The following is a 16,713-nucleotide window of genomic DNA, read 5'->3' on the forward strand; positions in this document are numbered from 1 at the left end:
CGATGACTTGACCCAAATAATTTTGGTTTTAAAGTAAACGAGGTTAAGCCAACTTTTCCGTATCACAAGCAGAACCACTTCCTCTCTGAGCCTGATAGCCCATGACATAGTCACAGCACAAACACAGAGAAGAAGGAGCCTTGAGCACTTGTGCTTATTAAACAAATCGGTGAAGAACATCAAAAGAAAATGGGTGGAATTCAAACACAGAGAGCTTTTATTTTCTTCAAAGCTGTTTATTCAGCAAGCTGACCATCCCTCCAAGCCTTATTCACTCAGTGGCTCTGTCGAAAAATCCTTACAGAGCTGCAGGTCCAGCCCCAGGAAATCACTTAGTCAGTCATGACCATTAGTCCTTGCTCAGAGTAAGAGGATGAATAAGAGTCAACAGATGTGTCATCCTGGATGGACTGTCACAAATGGGCTTCAGTAGGGATAGGATTCAGCCAAGAATCCAAGAATAGCATTGCCCCTAAAATGTTATTTCTAATATAAAATACTGAGCCAAGAAATACCTATCTGCAGTTTGTCAAAGAGAAATTGGCATGAGACAGAATGTGTAATTAGTAATATCTTGTTTCAGAATGTGGCTTTGCAAATTGATTTTTTTTTTCTCCTTCAAAGTATGCTAGTGTTCTGTTAATGTAGCAAAGATTTCTTGGTTGTAAAGGAGTTAAAAAGTTCTGAGTGACTGTGCATAAGAACTAGAATATTTCCCACTTATTTAATGGTAACCAAATGTCTTTGAAGCTTGGGATATATGTGACATGTACCAAAATAATTTTACATTGGAGGAAATCAATTTTAGCACCTTTTAGAGAACACACACACACACCCCGCCCCCCCCCGCCCCCCCCGCATTTAATTCTGACCAGCTCTGAGGTACGTGAACTTACTTGCAAAACAACCACTAAGGTGGAAAAGCAGAAAAACAATTTCATGTTTGTGATGCTCAATAGACAAATTATTGATGATCTAAAATGTGTTACGCTTTTGATTCAAAAGGCATCCTCTTTGTTCCTAGTACACATTTTATTTGTGCTATTTTCTTCGTGTGATCATTTCTGCACAACTGGTTTTCTTTCCAGCAATTTTGTATCCCCTTTTCCTGCAGAGATTGTTGGAATATTTAATATATCTTAAAGATAAGTGAGAATGAACTTTTTTCTGCTTTTATACAAATCTGTCTCACATGAGTCAAAAGGCAATATTAAAGGTATATGTATAGGTGGTAGAGTAGTACACTAAAGAAAAAAAATGCACCACTGTTGTCTTCCAAATTAACAAAAGTGTAGAAGAGAGAGATTCTCTCAGTCTGTGTTTATTAGATCTAGGATGGGTACACATGTTTTTGAAACCGTGTAGATTTGCAACGTTAGCAAATTTTCTAAGCCAAGTGACAGCTCCTCCTTCAAGCACCTTCATTCCCTCTGCCCAGTCTTGCTAGTGAATTTTGTGTGGATAGGAAAAAAAATTGTTTGCTAGTCTTCTGAAAACTTAGAAAGGCTCAGAAATCACCCCTGTCTTTGAAGTTGTCTCTTGAGAGCTATTTCTTTTCCTATGGGCCTCTGAAATTCTAAATTTCTGCTCCGTCCACATACCATTTTATTCTTTGTCCTTAAATTGAAAGCCAAGTTGCTCCAGCAGAGAATAAACTTCATTGGCAGATAGCCTACATGTTGGTGTTCAAACAACATTTCTCCCTGAGCTTGCTGGCTTCCATGATTGATCATTCATTACATATCGGAGTCCATGCCTCACATTTACACAAGGAAATTCTGTGGCTTATATCTAGAGGTAAATAAGCTAATCACCCTCACATCCTGCAAACATAGATAGTGTTCTTTGTTACAGAAATGACGTGGAGTCTTTGGATTGAGATGTGGTTATTTCATTGGTATGTTGACCAATAAAGCTTAGCATTAAAGCCAGAGATTCTTAGTAACATGTGTCACTCAGCAGAGCTTAGAAAGGTCAAGTAATTCTATCAACTGGTCCCATGTACATCTCAAAAGAATATTGCTCAAGCCCATTTATGTTGGAATATGCATCACATACAACATTTACTTGTGAACCAGCATTACTTTCCATGAATTTCCATCGGACAGTCGTTTTGAATCAATTCATTTTACATAATTACTCATTATTTTGCTGAGGAAACCAACAAAAGTCAAAAACATCAAATCATAGTACCACCTATATGAAAAGTAAAAGCTTCACTTTCTTATTGCTGCAGATGATTTTTAAAATAGGAAAATTCAAAACAGCAAAATGGGCAGATAAGAAAATAACACCTGAGGACACCTTGAGACCACGAGGGAATATGGTATCACAAGGAAAGGACAGCTGTCCAGAATCCAAGCACGGAGACATGGTCATATAGTGAGTTCAAAATTGCTATCATAGCACTGCTGTGGTGGTGCAGGCAGTTGAGCTCAGGGCTGTGAAGCTTTCCACAGCCTCTGCAGTGCTGGTTCAATCCCAGCCAGCCGCGGAGATACCCACCTGGAGCGGCAGACCTCTCCTGTCTCGCCCGCTGCTCCCCTCAGCAGTGTATATCAGTCAGTCTGCCTGTTCTGTTCCCTGCTCTGTCTCTGGTGAATCCTCTCACGGTCCCGCATATCTGGCCTGTACCCTGGTTCTTGTATGCATGAATAAATAAATTTTTAAAAAAACAAAAAACAAAATTGCTGTCATAAAGAAATTCAAAAAGATAGAAGAAAATATAGAAAGGCAAGTAAAATTGACATGAAATCAGAAAAACTAAGAAATATAAAATTCAGCAAAATGAGTTCATAAATAAAATTAATGAACAGAAGGTAGACATTCAAGCTTTTAATAAGAAAATAATGGATTTTGGATGTAAAAAGCTCAATCCATTATAGAAAAACAACTGGAGGGAAAGCTATGGAAGCAGAAGAATAAATCAAATAAAAGATCAAATCTGTCACCTTGAAGATTGTAGAATACAAAGGATCTAAATGGAAGAAGTGGAAACAAATAAGATTTCAAAAAGAGGAAGCAACTTAATAACTGTCTGACTCCATCAGGAATGGCAAGCTAAACATAATGAGTATCCAGAAGGGGAAGGAAGACAGGGGAGCAGAGAGGCTCTTCAAAGAAATAGTAGAGGACAGTGTACCAAACCTGGGAAAGGAACTAAATATATAGAGCCAAGAAACTTTGATAGAAGATTTAAGAATTGATTCTCCCAGGTGACCATGTATAAATTTCATCTTGGAGTTTTCTGTCCTTAGAAGAACAAGGGTAAAAACATTTTCAGTAGAAGAAACAGAGTAAGAAAAGATAGGGAAATACAGACACCTGTCACCTGAGCAAGTAACATGGAGCAGTTAGCCTGGTTAGAGTGTGGGCATAGTGGAGAAGAGAGAGATTTTTTTGAATTCATGCACCCGTGCACACATGTATGTGTGAATGGAGAGAGGCACAAACTGAAGAATGCCACTCAAATGTTTTACTTAACTCAGTGCAGACTACATGGGTCCTCTAAGGATTTTAATTAAGATAATGGGAAAAGCAGATTGTGTTTTACAAACCTTGCTAGGCAGTCTGGAGGCTGGATTGGAGAAGGAAGCTAAAGGGGACATGGAAATTCAAGGAAACAATTTGTTTTTGCCAACATTATCAAAGTACATAAGAAAACAAGTAGTTTTTGCCTAAATTAAGCACATAGCTGTGGTTGAATGTATTCTGTTAGATTTATATGTTGCTGTTTTACTGAAAAGAAGCCTGGGTTGGAGTCATTCTCTTTTCATCTTTTCAGAGCTTATGCCCATGAAGTAAGGAGAATGGTATTTTTTACCCTCCTCTGTCTCCTGTCTGTGGAATGGCGCATGACATATTATTTATCAGCGGCTTTGAAGTCTCTGAAGGAGAATGCCATAAAGATCATAAGTGTTATTGTCCCCTTTGAACAAAGAATCGCCCTGTTTGCCTTATTTATACTACCTTTGAATGAGGCCCCACCGAGGTGCCAGCTGTTGGGCCATGTTTGAAATAGGCGTCTTTCTTCCTGCATGAGTTAGGGGACCCAGCCCAGCAAAAGTACTGCCCACTGACAGACTTCCTTGGGTGCAGTGAGACGCCAGTGCCTCATGCCCCGTTCCTGGCCCTGGGTGGTGTTTCGCCGTGAACACACAAGGCGTTTTCTTAAGGTCTAACAGTGTTTTGACTTTAGTAAACATTTAAAACCCTTCTCACACAAACAACTATGAACCAGAGACACTCTATGGGGGGTGGGGGGTGGAGAAAGGAGGGATTGGGGTCAAAATAAGGGGGTTGCAATTGTATGGGGAATATAAAAATAAAATTTAAATTAAAAAATAAATAAATAAAACCCTTCTCACAATGTTTGTACACAGACTCCTTTAAACACGGGTAGTGCCTCCGGCTCTCGCAGCGGCTGGAGTGAAGCTTCTGGAATGAAGGTGTCTGTGGCCCCTTTCTCATCATTCTGGCGCATGAGTGAACTAGATCTCAGGCAGTTAGATGTCTTGAAGTGAATGAGTGAGCCCTCTGTGACTGGCTTGCAGGAAAGCCTGCGGCAAGTCAGGAGGCCTTGGAGTCTGTTTTTAAAGTGGCAATGGTTTGGCTAGAGTTCTCTCCTTTTCGTTTTCTAACCTTAATCAAATAGCTTTCCCTTCAGTACTCAAAAATCTGAACACATCATAAGACGGAAATATTTTAACGTTTTTGTTCTGCTGCTTCCCCCACCCCCCAAGCAGGGTTTTACTCTGCTTCAAGTCATTTAAGAGCTGTAGAATTGGAGAGAAACCATGTAATCCCTTGTTTCCGTGTGCGTCCTTCGAAGTGGGGTGTCTACAGATAGCTCAGTCCAGGGCTGTGAGTTAGCACTTGCTAGGTTCAGTTCTCACTCATAGCAGGAATTTAGAAAACCTAAATAAGGGACCAGGAAAAAGACTAATTATAATACAATTAAATCAAAAATCAACAAGCAACAATAAACCAGAGACACGCTACGGGGGGTCGGGGAGGATTGGAGGGGATAGGGTCAAAATAAGGGGGGGGTAGGAATTATATGGGGAATATAACCAAGATGAAAATGCATACATTGTGCAAAAATGAAAAATGATGTAAAAAATATAAAAAAAAAGTTGGGCTTAAGACAATTTGATTTCAGGTTGTCATTAAATACATTTCAATAGATTTATCTCTAGGACTAATTGGCAAAGAGATCTTTTTGCGTGTGCTCACAGTTCACATGTCTCTGTGGCTCGCCCTCTGTATATGTTCATGTGTGTGTTTGTGTATGTGATGCTAATGGTAGCTTTCAACGTACTTAATTACCTTGACATACGCTTTCCCACACTCTGAACTCGCACTAACCCGAAGTATGTAAACTTAGGACTCTGTCTAGCTACTATTATTGCACTTCTTTCTTCATTTAATGCACATTTTGGAGTCTCTACTGCCTCACAGGCTGTATACTGCTACCGGGTATTTAAAGCTACCAAGTATTATGTGAGCTGTGGGAAATACTCTTGAAATACGTTATTAACCATTCTTGTCTACACAGTGAATGGCAAACTAAAAACACATCAAAACTCAGATTGCTCTGTGTCTGTTGAATTGCAAACCAATAGAAAGTAGGTGACTATGAAAATATTTGGGAGTAATGATTCAATGTTGGTTTTTCAATGAGATTTTCATGAAACCACAGTGTTATATGATAAGTTTATCTATGAAAATTATACATCCAGTAGCCTAGTCTTCTGATTATATTTATGGTTATTTGTTATAATCAGTCTAGTAGAGACTGGCAATATTTGCAATAGTTTATTATTAAATGTCAAACTAACAAAAGTAGACATAATACAAACCATGTAGCATTGTTTTAAACATCATTTCCCCCCCATTTTTGTTTTTTTTTTTAGGATTTACTCATTTATGCCTACAAGAATTGGAGTGTAAGCCAGAGATAGGGGTCGGGGGTGGAGGTGGGGTTGGAGGATTCACCAAGACAGAGCGGGGAACAGAACAGGCAGACTGAGTGAAATACACTGCTGAGGGGAGCAACGGGCAAGATAGGAGAGATCTGCTGCGCCATGTGGGTCACCTCCCTGGCCTCCTGGGATCGAACTTGTGCTGCAGTGGCTGCAGATAGCTTGATAGCGCTGTGTCTTTAACCCTTGCACCACTGGGGAGGCCTCCTTCCCTCCATTTTTGTAGTGAGGGGAAGAAGGGAGTATAAATGGTGTGGGGGTATGTCTCTGTATATAATATATTTCACATCAGGTTCTTGGTATGGCATCTGAGATTCATCAGCTTGAGCACATTGGTTCAAAGCATCTAAAAAAAAGTTTTAAATTTAGGTTGCAAATGCAGTCATCCAACAGGGATTAATCCCCTAGTAGATCATGACCTTCAACACTTCCATCACCACCAACACTTGGATAGTCCCAGCAGGGCAGGAAGAGGCCTATGCTTAGTCCAGGATTAGAGTGATCAAAAGAAGCCTGTCTGCTGGTGTTGTCCACGTGGCTATTTGTAAATGCACAAGGATGGTTAGTGATTGTTCGGTACAAACAACAAAGGGGCCTGTGCCCACCACCTTCCCTCTTCCGGATTTGCACTTAGAGGGTCGGGAGGTCCACCTGAGCTTTGTGTGAAAATCACTCCAGCTTTCCACCCTGAGCTCTATCTGCAGGACGGAGTAGGAGTTCTGACTGGCTCAATTTGCTGCCCAGCTGAGCTCCTAGGCCCCAGGTTTGCATTTGAATGGCAGCAGGCCAGCCAGGGGCACTGCCTTGCTCACTCCACCACAGTGACAGACTGCAGGTCTTCTGTCAGAATCTGGCCGACTAACCTTGTAGTGTGACGCCTGAAAGTTCTTAGAACATTTAGGACAAATTGTGAAATACGGAGGCCACACACAAACACGTAGATTTTTAACTTCTCCTGAAAAATCACAAGGCCTGATGTCCTCGCGTTCATCGTAGCCACGTGACATTTCTCTCTCTGGACAGGCATGGTCTCCTCTCAGGGAGCAGTTCCTGCCAGGCAGGGTCATTCATCTGTGCTCTCCGCTGGAAGAACTTGAGTGCTCTCCCTGGTCTAGAGCCGTTAACGTGCTCCTCCCTCCTGTGGACAGACTGACCAGCTGAGCAGGCTTCCAGGGAGGAAGCTCCGTTCCTGACTTTGTAATTGTGAGTTTATGTTTTGACTAAGGTAACAGGGCACAAGAGATGCAAATTTCCAAGCAGATGAGACTGAACCGGTTAGAAAGCAGCAGAACCCCCAGGGACAGAAGAAAAGGAGGAGGGAGAGGGTTGTCCTTTCCCGAGTGCTGTTGCAGCTGCTGTCCCCAAACCCCCAAAGCGGGAAAAGTTGGGGTGCTTCTCAAACTAGCAGCCAGCTCTGTAGGGAGTTGGGGCTTGATGTCAGGCGCATGGACTGTCTTGGTTCACATGCGTGCAGTTCTGGAAACGTGCTGAGATGCCATCTTCCGCTCCGAGCCCACTAGTCGCCCAGCAGGCGCATCTTCTCTACTCTTTTCTCTCTTGAAAACTTGATTGACATTAATTTCCTTCACTTTCCACTTTCCTCTTACCTTCCTGAACATCATCACTTCTATTAACGTGTGACTTTTTCCATCAAAATTAAGTTTTGTTTTGATGTCTTCACCCACCTTCCCTGGTTTCCCCGAGGCCCCTCCGAGGTGGGTGGCAGGCGGGGCATCCCCACCGCAGCAGTCATCCACAGCCGAGGGAGGATTAGGCGCCTTCTTCCTGCCATCAGGGATGTGATGACATACTCTAGAATCTTGTTTTTTATTGAAAGACAAAAAGAAGTAAGTGTTTTGATATTTCCTAGATGGTTAGAGAAAGAGAAGTGCAGGTGAAAGGTGCTGAAAATAATAAGGTCACAGCTGAGGCACAGAGGTTTTAAAGAAGCAGGAGAGACACCTACATGTTAGCAGGTGGCTGATCCTAAGCCGTTTCCTGTAAAAGCAAAGCTCCAACCGGGAAACGCAAGAATAATGTAGGTTAAGTCAGCTGTGTCGGAAGCAATTGATACTTAATAATCATAAAATTAACTAATTGGACATTTTTATAGGAAAGAGACTGAAAATAAATCAACTTGTAATTCCCCAGATACATTCATTCAGATTAAAAAATGTGAAGATGGACATTAAAAAGGAGGATGAGCGGAAAGGGACTGAGGAGGAGAGGCCCCTGGGGATCCGCAAAGCGGTCTCTGTGCATGTGGAGCTAAGCGCTGGTATGCGCGCGGGAGAGATGGCAGGAGGATAAAAATGAAAAATCTGACTGACATTTTAAGGCAGTTGTGATATGATAACTAATTTTTTTGATTTATGATTTAAATCATAAATCTGGTATGATTTACATCTGATCATACTTACATGCCTGCTCTTTCTCTAATCCACAGTGAATATTTTATGGGATATAATATAATTCGTTTCCCAAATAGTTAGACATTCATGTTATTCAAACAGTCAGGTTTTATTTTCCAGAACTTCACTAGCAGGTAAGAAGCAGAGAAGCAGAGCTCTGAAAATGCATTCTTAGTACCTAAGGAAAAATGTGAGGCCGCAGGAAGAAAGCACGAGAATGCCGGTGAGACGCGTGTGCCCCAGGACTAGTGCTGTGTTTGTGACTCGGAGACTGAAGGGCCTGGTGCCCAGAGATGAGTGACGAAGGGGTGGGAGAGTGAGTGGGTGGGTGAAGGGGTGCAGAATTCAATACCTGAACCTCACAACTTTGTGAAAAACGTTATGTCCGACTCTACTTCCCTCTCAGAGTTGTTTCTTCATGGATTGATGGGCTCATTATGGATTTATTGGTAGAATGTTCGGCCAAATGCAAGGAATCTCAGAAATGTAGTGTTACCCTCTCTTTCACGGGGCCCGGGTTGGTGGGAGAGGTGAAGGGCACACGTCAAGCCTGGAATCCAGGCCTTTTCACTGCTTGACTAGCTTTCTTTTCACTAAAGCATTCACTTAACCAATTCTTTGACAATAAAGATGCAGATTCAAAATGAGATGAGATTTCTAATTCAAAATTTTTAATTTCCATAGTCAGTAGCATGGCAAGAGTGGATCAGAAATCCTTTCCACAGCATTGGGAGTCAAATGGGGTGTATTCAGATGGGGTTCGTGCATAGGAGGGACCCTGATTTCACTGAGTGTATCTTTTTGGGTGAGAGTATGTTGTCAAATTTGCAAAATTAGAGGGCATAGGAGAAAATTAATTCGGTGGGCTTAAGCATTTTTGCAGTTAAAACGTGTGACTTTAGCTACTGACTATCCTAGATAGAAGGGCTGGAATAGAGGCATTGTTATTAAAAATTCTCTTTTTGAATCTTCTGTTCAGAATCCTAAAAATAAGGAAAGTTTTAAGTGGAAATGGGGTAATCCATCGTTTCTAATCAGAGTCCGTGTGCTTCTTGCAAGTATCCGCTTTAGCTAGAGGCCTTTAGAAAGTCCCCTCCCTCTCCTCACCTCGGTGTTCCCTGGTTTCTCCAAGGCACTAGATGGGGCTCCCTTTGCAAACCGTGAGGCCAACTTGTTCGTCAATTAAAGCAGCTCTCATGATGGCAGAACACACAAGGCTCGGCTCCCGCCCCCTCACAGCAAGGAACAATGGCAGGATATAAATGGAAACAGGGCCGTGGATGATAATGCAGTGGCTTTTAAACACTTGTGAGGGCGGCCAATTACAGGACCTCCGGCTACCTCCGCCTTTCAGCGTAAGCCGCCACCCATGAATGGAACTGGGTTCACTTCCTCCCAGACAATTCCATTCCGTTCACTCATGAAGAAAACCCCTTTCATGCCTATCCCCCGCTTCCTCCCCTCTGATGTGCAGGCCTTTCAAGCGCGCCCAGTCATACAGCACCCCTGTGCATTGACCCCTCCCCCCAAGCCTGTTGGGAAACTCTTCAAACCGCCTGCTCCAGAAGGGACAGAGCTGGAGGGGAGGCAGGGACCTCAAGTCAGTGCTTGCCAAAGTCTTGGAGCACAGGCTGGGACGTGGTGGTAGTGCCTGAGGGCCATGTCTGCGTTAATAGAGCTAAATGACCTGCACCGCTCAGACAGAGGTGTTTGACTCGCCCCAGCAGAAGGAGGGCCTTGGGAGTAAGATGAGTCATTTAACTCTGCAAGTGCATCACAGGAAAGCGGTGTCAGGACAGTTGTTGGGGAATGAGAGGGGGGCCCAGGGGGTGTGGAGAAGCCTTTGACTGGACTGGACTGCCCTAGGCTCCTCAGAGGCTCTGAATCTCCATGTGACCTACCTCAGCCCCAGGCCAACTGCAGATCCCCTGGGGCTAGTTTGCTCTAAAAAAAATACCTGGGTAAAGAGGTCTCTCAGGGTGACAGGAAGCCTGTAATGAAAGCTGTCCATACTAGATATGTGAGCACAGAGGCAGGTTATTTTTAAACGGAGGGTTTGCTAGGTTTTCTGCAAGCCGTCAGCTCCTCTTCAGGTTAAAATAATGTTTGACAGATCAGTAATGAGACTTAAAAGAATTTTTTTGAACCACACAATTTTGTACAACGAAAGGGGCAGAAGCAGGAACATCAAAGCTCAGGAACTGCACCCAAAGCACCAGGAGCTCCTGTTCTTTAACATTTTGACATGTGCTGTGTCATGCGGTTAGAGCAATTAAGGGAACGCAAACCCCTTGGCAAACCGCTCATTTCCCACTCCCGTCTCTCCTTGCTCCTGCGAAGGGCACCCTGAGGTTCCCCAGGAGAAGGGTGGCTCCTGCTGTGCTTAGCGGGGTAGGATGAGTGCCATCCCCAGTGCCTATCCATGAAATGTAGCTTGTTCTTGGTGTCAGCGGCATGTTCATGTCTCACTACAGAGATTCCAAGAAGATTCTTTTTTCCTCTCTTGTTACCCTGTTCTCTTAGGACTGAGAGCTTCCAGTAGAGGTAGAAGTCAGGAGATCTGAAAGCACTAGCAGGTCAACGTCCACTCAGAGGGTTCTGGGTAGGGGACCTCCCAGCAGGAGACGCGAGCGTCCCTGCAGATTTGGAAGGGAGTTCCCGTAGCTGCGATGCTCTTCTGTGGGATTGTTTCTTACCCGATGGGGCAGTTTTTCACTTGGCTGCAAATCATCAGAAGGATTTCTTGCATGGTCCAAGCTAGCTTTGATCGTTGCTGAAATTCAGTTTGGCAGAAATGCTTTCCTAGAGGAATGCTTCTCAACATGCTGCAGCTCTAGGGACAGAGAGAACCTTCAGTTTTCTCGTTATTCATTTCGGGGGCGTGTGTTCCTGGAGTAGTCAGCACCACACAGCGGGAGAAGCGCGGGTTTTAGCACTAGACCGGGGCGGACGCACAGTCTTCACCCCTTACCAATGAGCGGCCTTCTTTGGGCTTTGCCTTTCGCATCTGTCCAGCTGGGTAACGATAGCAGCATGTGGAGCGGCGTGTAGGAACCCCCGGGGACTCTCAGTACAGTGTTAGCATGTAATAAGGAGCTCCAGTAGAGAAAACTGATTGGAAAGGCTTCCCTTTGGGGGCCAGAATGAAGCATGTTCAAGATGATGAGAAGAAAAGCTATTCTTTGTCTTTCTATTGATGTTTATTTTTATAGTTTCCAAACCTATCTGAATGTTGGAATCAGAACAAATGAATTGAGGGGATTATGTGGACTTGCTTCTCTCTGCTCCTTATTATTTCTAACCCCGACTCCCACGTAGCTTTTAAATCACCCTGTTGGGGGATCTGCAGGAGCACATCAGGGGCGAACACAGATCCCTCAAACTGAACCTGTCCAAGGCTAAAGTTCAGATCTTTTTTTTTTTTTTCCTGCCATCAACCTTGCCGACATAAAGAGCTGAGATTGACCCTAACCATGCTCCCTGGCCCTTCCTGCACACAACCCACCTCACGGCCTGTTGCTGCTTTGAAGTGAGCCGCAGCTAGTTCTGTTCTCATCTTTGCCTTTGCCTCTGCTGCTCTGCGGTGCCTTCCTGGTTGGTTGTCAGGGTTTTTCAGTGGGTTCTCTGAGTCTCTACTGTACGCGAAGCTAACTGCGTAACTCCTCTGCTTAGATCTGTTGGGTTCCATCCCGAACCCTCAAGAATGCAAGCGCAAACCCCTTAGCTTATGAATCCCGCCCTTTATGCAGGCCCCATCCCCTTCTCTGGTGTCCTGTGCTGCCCCCACCCCTAGCTCCCCCTTCCTCAGCACATGCGCACAGGGTGGTGTGGGTCCCCGAGCTGCCACTGTGCTCTGCACCCTTGCACGTGCCATCCCCTGAGCCTCCATCTCCCTTTATCTCACTGTCCACTGGGAAATTTCCTCATTGAAACACTTTATTTCCTGAAACGCTCCCGACTCTCCCAGCTCACCACTCCCTGACTTTCCCGTCCCCTTCTCTGAACTCCCTGAATCTTGGGCACCTCTCTAGTTGCACCCACTCAGCTGGATTCAATTACAGTCCCCTTCCCTGGACTGTGAACTCGGGCAGCAGAGAACACAGAAGTAGACTCCACTTTGCAGTGACTTAAGTAAAATGATGGCATCTCTCTCAAGCTTCCATGATGAAAGTGTCTGGAAAATAGCAGGTGAATGAGGAGTGATCCTTCTCAGAAGACAGGGACTGAACTGGGGCTAATGTAAAAGTAGCAACAGAAAGCCCTGGAGGTGGGTTGTATAGGGAGATGGCAGGGAAATGGAGTGGTCACTGGGTTGAAACTCGAAGACTGCTGAGGGCTTCGGCAGGTCCAAAGCTGTCAGGAAGAAGACATTCCTGTAGAGAGAAGAGCATGGCAAAAGCAAATTCACAAGAACAGGCAGTGTTGAGGGGCCTGCAGACTGTCGGGGACCACAAGAGAGGAAGTAGTGAGAGACCAGGCAGGACCCACACCGTGCGGCCTGACGCAGTGCGTCTGCGGGAAGTCTGTGCAGAGGCCCCAGAGCAGAGCCCAGGGACTTTCCATCCCAGCGGTGACAGAACCCTCACTGTAAGACAGTGGATGGGAAGGATGGTGTGTGTCTCCACTGTTACCTGGCAACCTGGGCATCCCACGGAAGGGGATGGTGATGCCTGTTCTCCTGAGTCCTGGTTCGGATAATAGCCACCTGGTCTGGGATAGCATGGATGCTGAGGGCATGCCTATGGAGTCTCAACCCTGCTGACATTAGGCTACCTGGGGAGGAAGAAGTCAGGGGGCACAGTGTCTCCTAGGCCCTAAGGCAAGAGCAGGAAATGATTATCTTTCTATGAGACACACCAGGAGTTGATTGACTCAAATCCAAGCAGACTAAAATATATGACCCTTAACTGTATGTGCCCCGGTCTGTCCACAAAAAACGATTTGGCTGTGTACTGTTTCCTTGGGGGTGGGGAAGAGAATATTGTATACATTTCTTCACACATCTAAAGATTCCTTTGAACTCACTCTACTTATATCCCTCCACACTTTTATTTGAAGGCTGTAGTGCCCACAAATCCAGGCAGATAATTTACGTTTTGATCTAAGTAGTTTTGAACAATTCTTCCTCTTTGCATTTTTGGCCAAAATTTTTGGTCAGAGAAGTGTGACTCGTCGGCTACAAAAAGGAGACATTTGGGTCATCAGTGGCGTTCTGCAAGGCTGAGCAGGTAACCAGCTTCGGGCTTCAGTTGGTTAGGTTTTGACAGCCAATCCATGCCGTCTCGTGTCAGGCTTAAGGAACCCCGTGCAGATCCAGATCTCTCCTGGCTGTTACCTTCTGTGTCGTGGTCCACTGTAGCCGGTAGAAGGGGGGAGGCATGAATTCATGGAAATGTGACGTCCCTGGGGAGGGAGCACTGGGAAATGGATAGGCCGGGCCCAAGAGAAATTCAGAATTCAGATGTGTGGCGGAAGTGGAATGTAAGGACGCTGCTGGTGCAACAGGCGGGACGGGGTGCTCTTTCTTCTCCTTCACACACGTTTCGTGAGTGTTCCCGGGGGCCGTGCAGGGAAGGACGCCGGCAGAGCTTGAAGAACCAGGAGCATTCAGCCAGGAAAAGAGAGTGAGAGCAGAATGTGGAGGGCCTCCCATCTCCAGCTAAGGTCTTTGTCGTTTCAAAGGAGGGCACTGTTTGAACGTTGTGAGACGACAGGAAAGAAAGGAGAAAGCAGAAGAGCTGTTAAGGCCGGTGCTGGCGTCCGTCTCAGCGAGAGGGACAGGTCTCAGAGGGACGGGCCAGAAGGAGCTTGAGAAGCAGCGGCCAAGGAAGAACAGAAGACTGCTAGCTGTGCTGGATGTGACGGAGGAGAAAGGAAAATATGGTATGGGGGACATTTTTGCATTAAGTATTATTCGTGATAATAGCCACCTTGGCACATTTGAGATACAGAAATTTCCTTTTAATACTGTGATGAATTAATCACTCTTGTGTCTAATCAGGTAGGTCTAGAATAACTAGTCATCTAGAAAACATTACTCAAAAATTTACTTGTGGAAAAATAGGATAAGGAAACTAAGGTGACAAGTGTCAACACTTTAGGAGCCCTGGAGGTTATCAATTCAGCGTTCCTCTATAAAGAGGTCCAGAAGGGACTGTGAAAATGTGTAGGACTCTTTCACTGTCATTAAAATGATCCATTAATGAAGGTGGTAAAACTAATGAAAGTTAAACATGAAAGCAAACTAATGACTAAACATTGACTATAGCGGGGTGAGCAAGGCCACTGCCCGAAGGGGGTCCAGGCTGGCCACAGCAGCTGCTCCCTCAAAAGGCTTTGCATACAGGGCTGGAGAAAGGACAGACTGGAATTGCTACTTCTTTTCATTTTCAAATGCCTTTAACAAAGTTTGACATCAAAACCACTGGGAAGAAATTGTGTCACTCTGGAACTGGAGAAAATGTTTTGTCATGAATAGGAAATTGGCTTAGAAATAGAAAGTCAAGGGTTGTGATAAATGGACATTTTTTTGTTGGAAAAGGTAAACAGTAGAGTTCCCAGGGACCAGGGCTGGTACAAGTTTTGTTCAACACTTTAATGAATGGTCTGTGAAAGGAAAAGATCTCTGGGATTTTCATATCTGAGATTACACACCTCTTTTGGGTACGGAAATGTGACATGCCAGTCATCAGAGAGACTGCCTACTGTGTGGGGGCCAAAACAAAATTTAAAATAAAGGGCGCTTTATTTTTTCTTACTCCACAAAAGATCCCATAATGACGTCAGTGTGTAATAGAAAGCACACAAAGGGGTGAAAAATAAAGTGAGGTTCCCCCTCAGAGAGCCCTTCAACTCCCCGCCCTCACTTCCCTGCCACAGAGATTAGCACATAATACAACTTCTAGACAGACCTTCCTGAAACGCTGGTGCCTTACACAGTCTGCTTGCCCGGCCGCGGCGAGCCCACTGCACACGCCTTGTGCACACCGCTGCCGCGTGAACAGAGGTGGTGCTGTTGCACGCGCTTTCCATATCTGATTTCCTCAGGGGACAGTCACAGTGTTTCCTATTTTTGTTATTATTTATGTTGCTGCTGTTACAGTTTTTGTTGTTACCCCAGCCAACAAAAAGAAGTTCCCAAACATAAGTTTCTTTACCTGTCTCAAGGGGTAGCCCACACCTCTGGGAACTTTTCCAGAGATGGGACTGCCGACTCAAAGAGCAGATGGCAGTCATAGTTTGCTTTCCTGTCCTTTGTTGTGAAAATGTTGTGTCCATCCATATTCTTAGCTGCAGGAATTGAGCAAGTTCTCCTATACCATGGCCTAAGTGTAAAAGCCTGTTTTTTCCATGTGATCTTTATATTTCAGAACATTTTATTATTATGTATTTTCCATTAACTTTTAATTAATTTTATCTTTATGCTGGGAGATCACTTCTGTGTCGGGGTGGGAGAAATGTCTTCTAGGAGCATGCCCCCTGTCTGGCTTAGTAGTGAATTTTATATTTGTGGTTTTGTGCCTTTTTTTCCTAAAGAGCTCCTCTCTTCCCTCTGCTCCAGTGAATCCACAGTGATGCTAATGTTGGTGGCAAGAGCTAGATAGAGATCTCATAACCAGGAATGAAGTTGGGGAAAATTCTTTTCACTTTTTATTTTTTAAGCACAAGCCCCAACGTCTGGCTGTAGGGCTCCTCCAGTGTCTCCAGCTCTGAGGAGGTGGAGGGACCGGAGGCCGCAAGGTGAGGGCAGGCAGGAGAACAGACTGTTGTGCAGAAGGGCTGGAGGCAAAGAGAAGCCAAAAGCAGTAGGCAGGAAGAGCAGGCAGAGTAGGCAGGCTTGAGACAGGAAGAGCACCTGTTGGTGGATATCAGTTCTGTAGAATCGGTGTGTCGGGAGTGGTGGACCCATTTCCACCGTCATGGGAAAGAGACAAAGCCGTGACCCACACGACCTGGCCAGAGACTGCAGAAACTCTCGGACACAGGGCTCCGGAGTGCCTGGTCTGGGCTGGGCAGAGAGGGAACGAGGCCAGCTGTTTGGACCCTCCAGCTACATACCTGCTTGGGGAACAGCAGAGTCTGCTTGAATGTCACTCACCCAGAAGCTCGCTGAGGCGAGGGCCGTACATGCTGAGCATGCGGCCTGAGTGCCGAGATCCCTCCTGACCGCAAGGTGCTGCTGGTTGATCCCTTGAGAAATGCTTGTAGTTAATATCCAACTTGGGGGAGAGAAGTATATGACCGGCCACATCCTGATGTGCTGTTAATTCTAGGGTCTTAATTTTGCAGAAGCAATGAAGAGGAGATGTGGTTGATCA

This window comes from Talpa occidentalis, unplaced genomic scaffold (assembly GCF_014898055.3).
Source record: "Talpa occidentalis isolate TD23 unplaced genomic scaffold, MPIMG_talOcc4v2.1 talOcc4.13, whole genome shotgun sequence".
Lineage (NCBI taxonomy): Eukaryota > Metazoa > Chordata > Mammalia > Eulipotyphla > Talpidae > Talpa > Talpa occidentalis.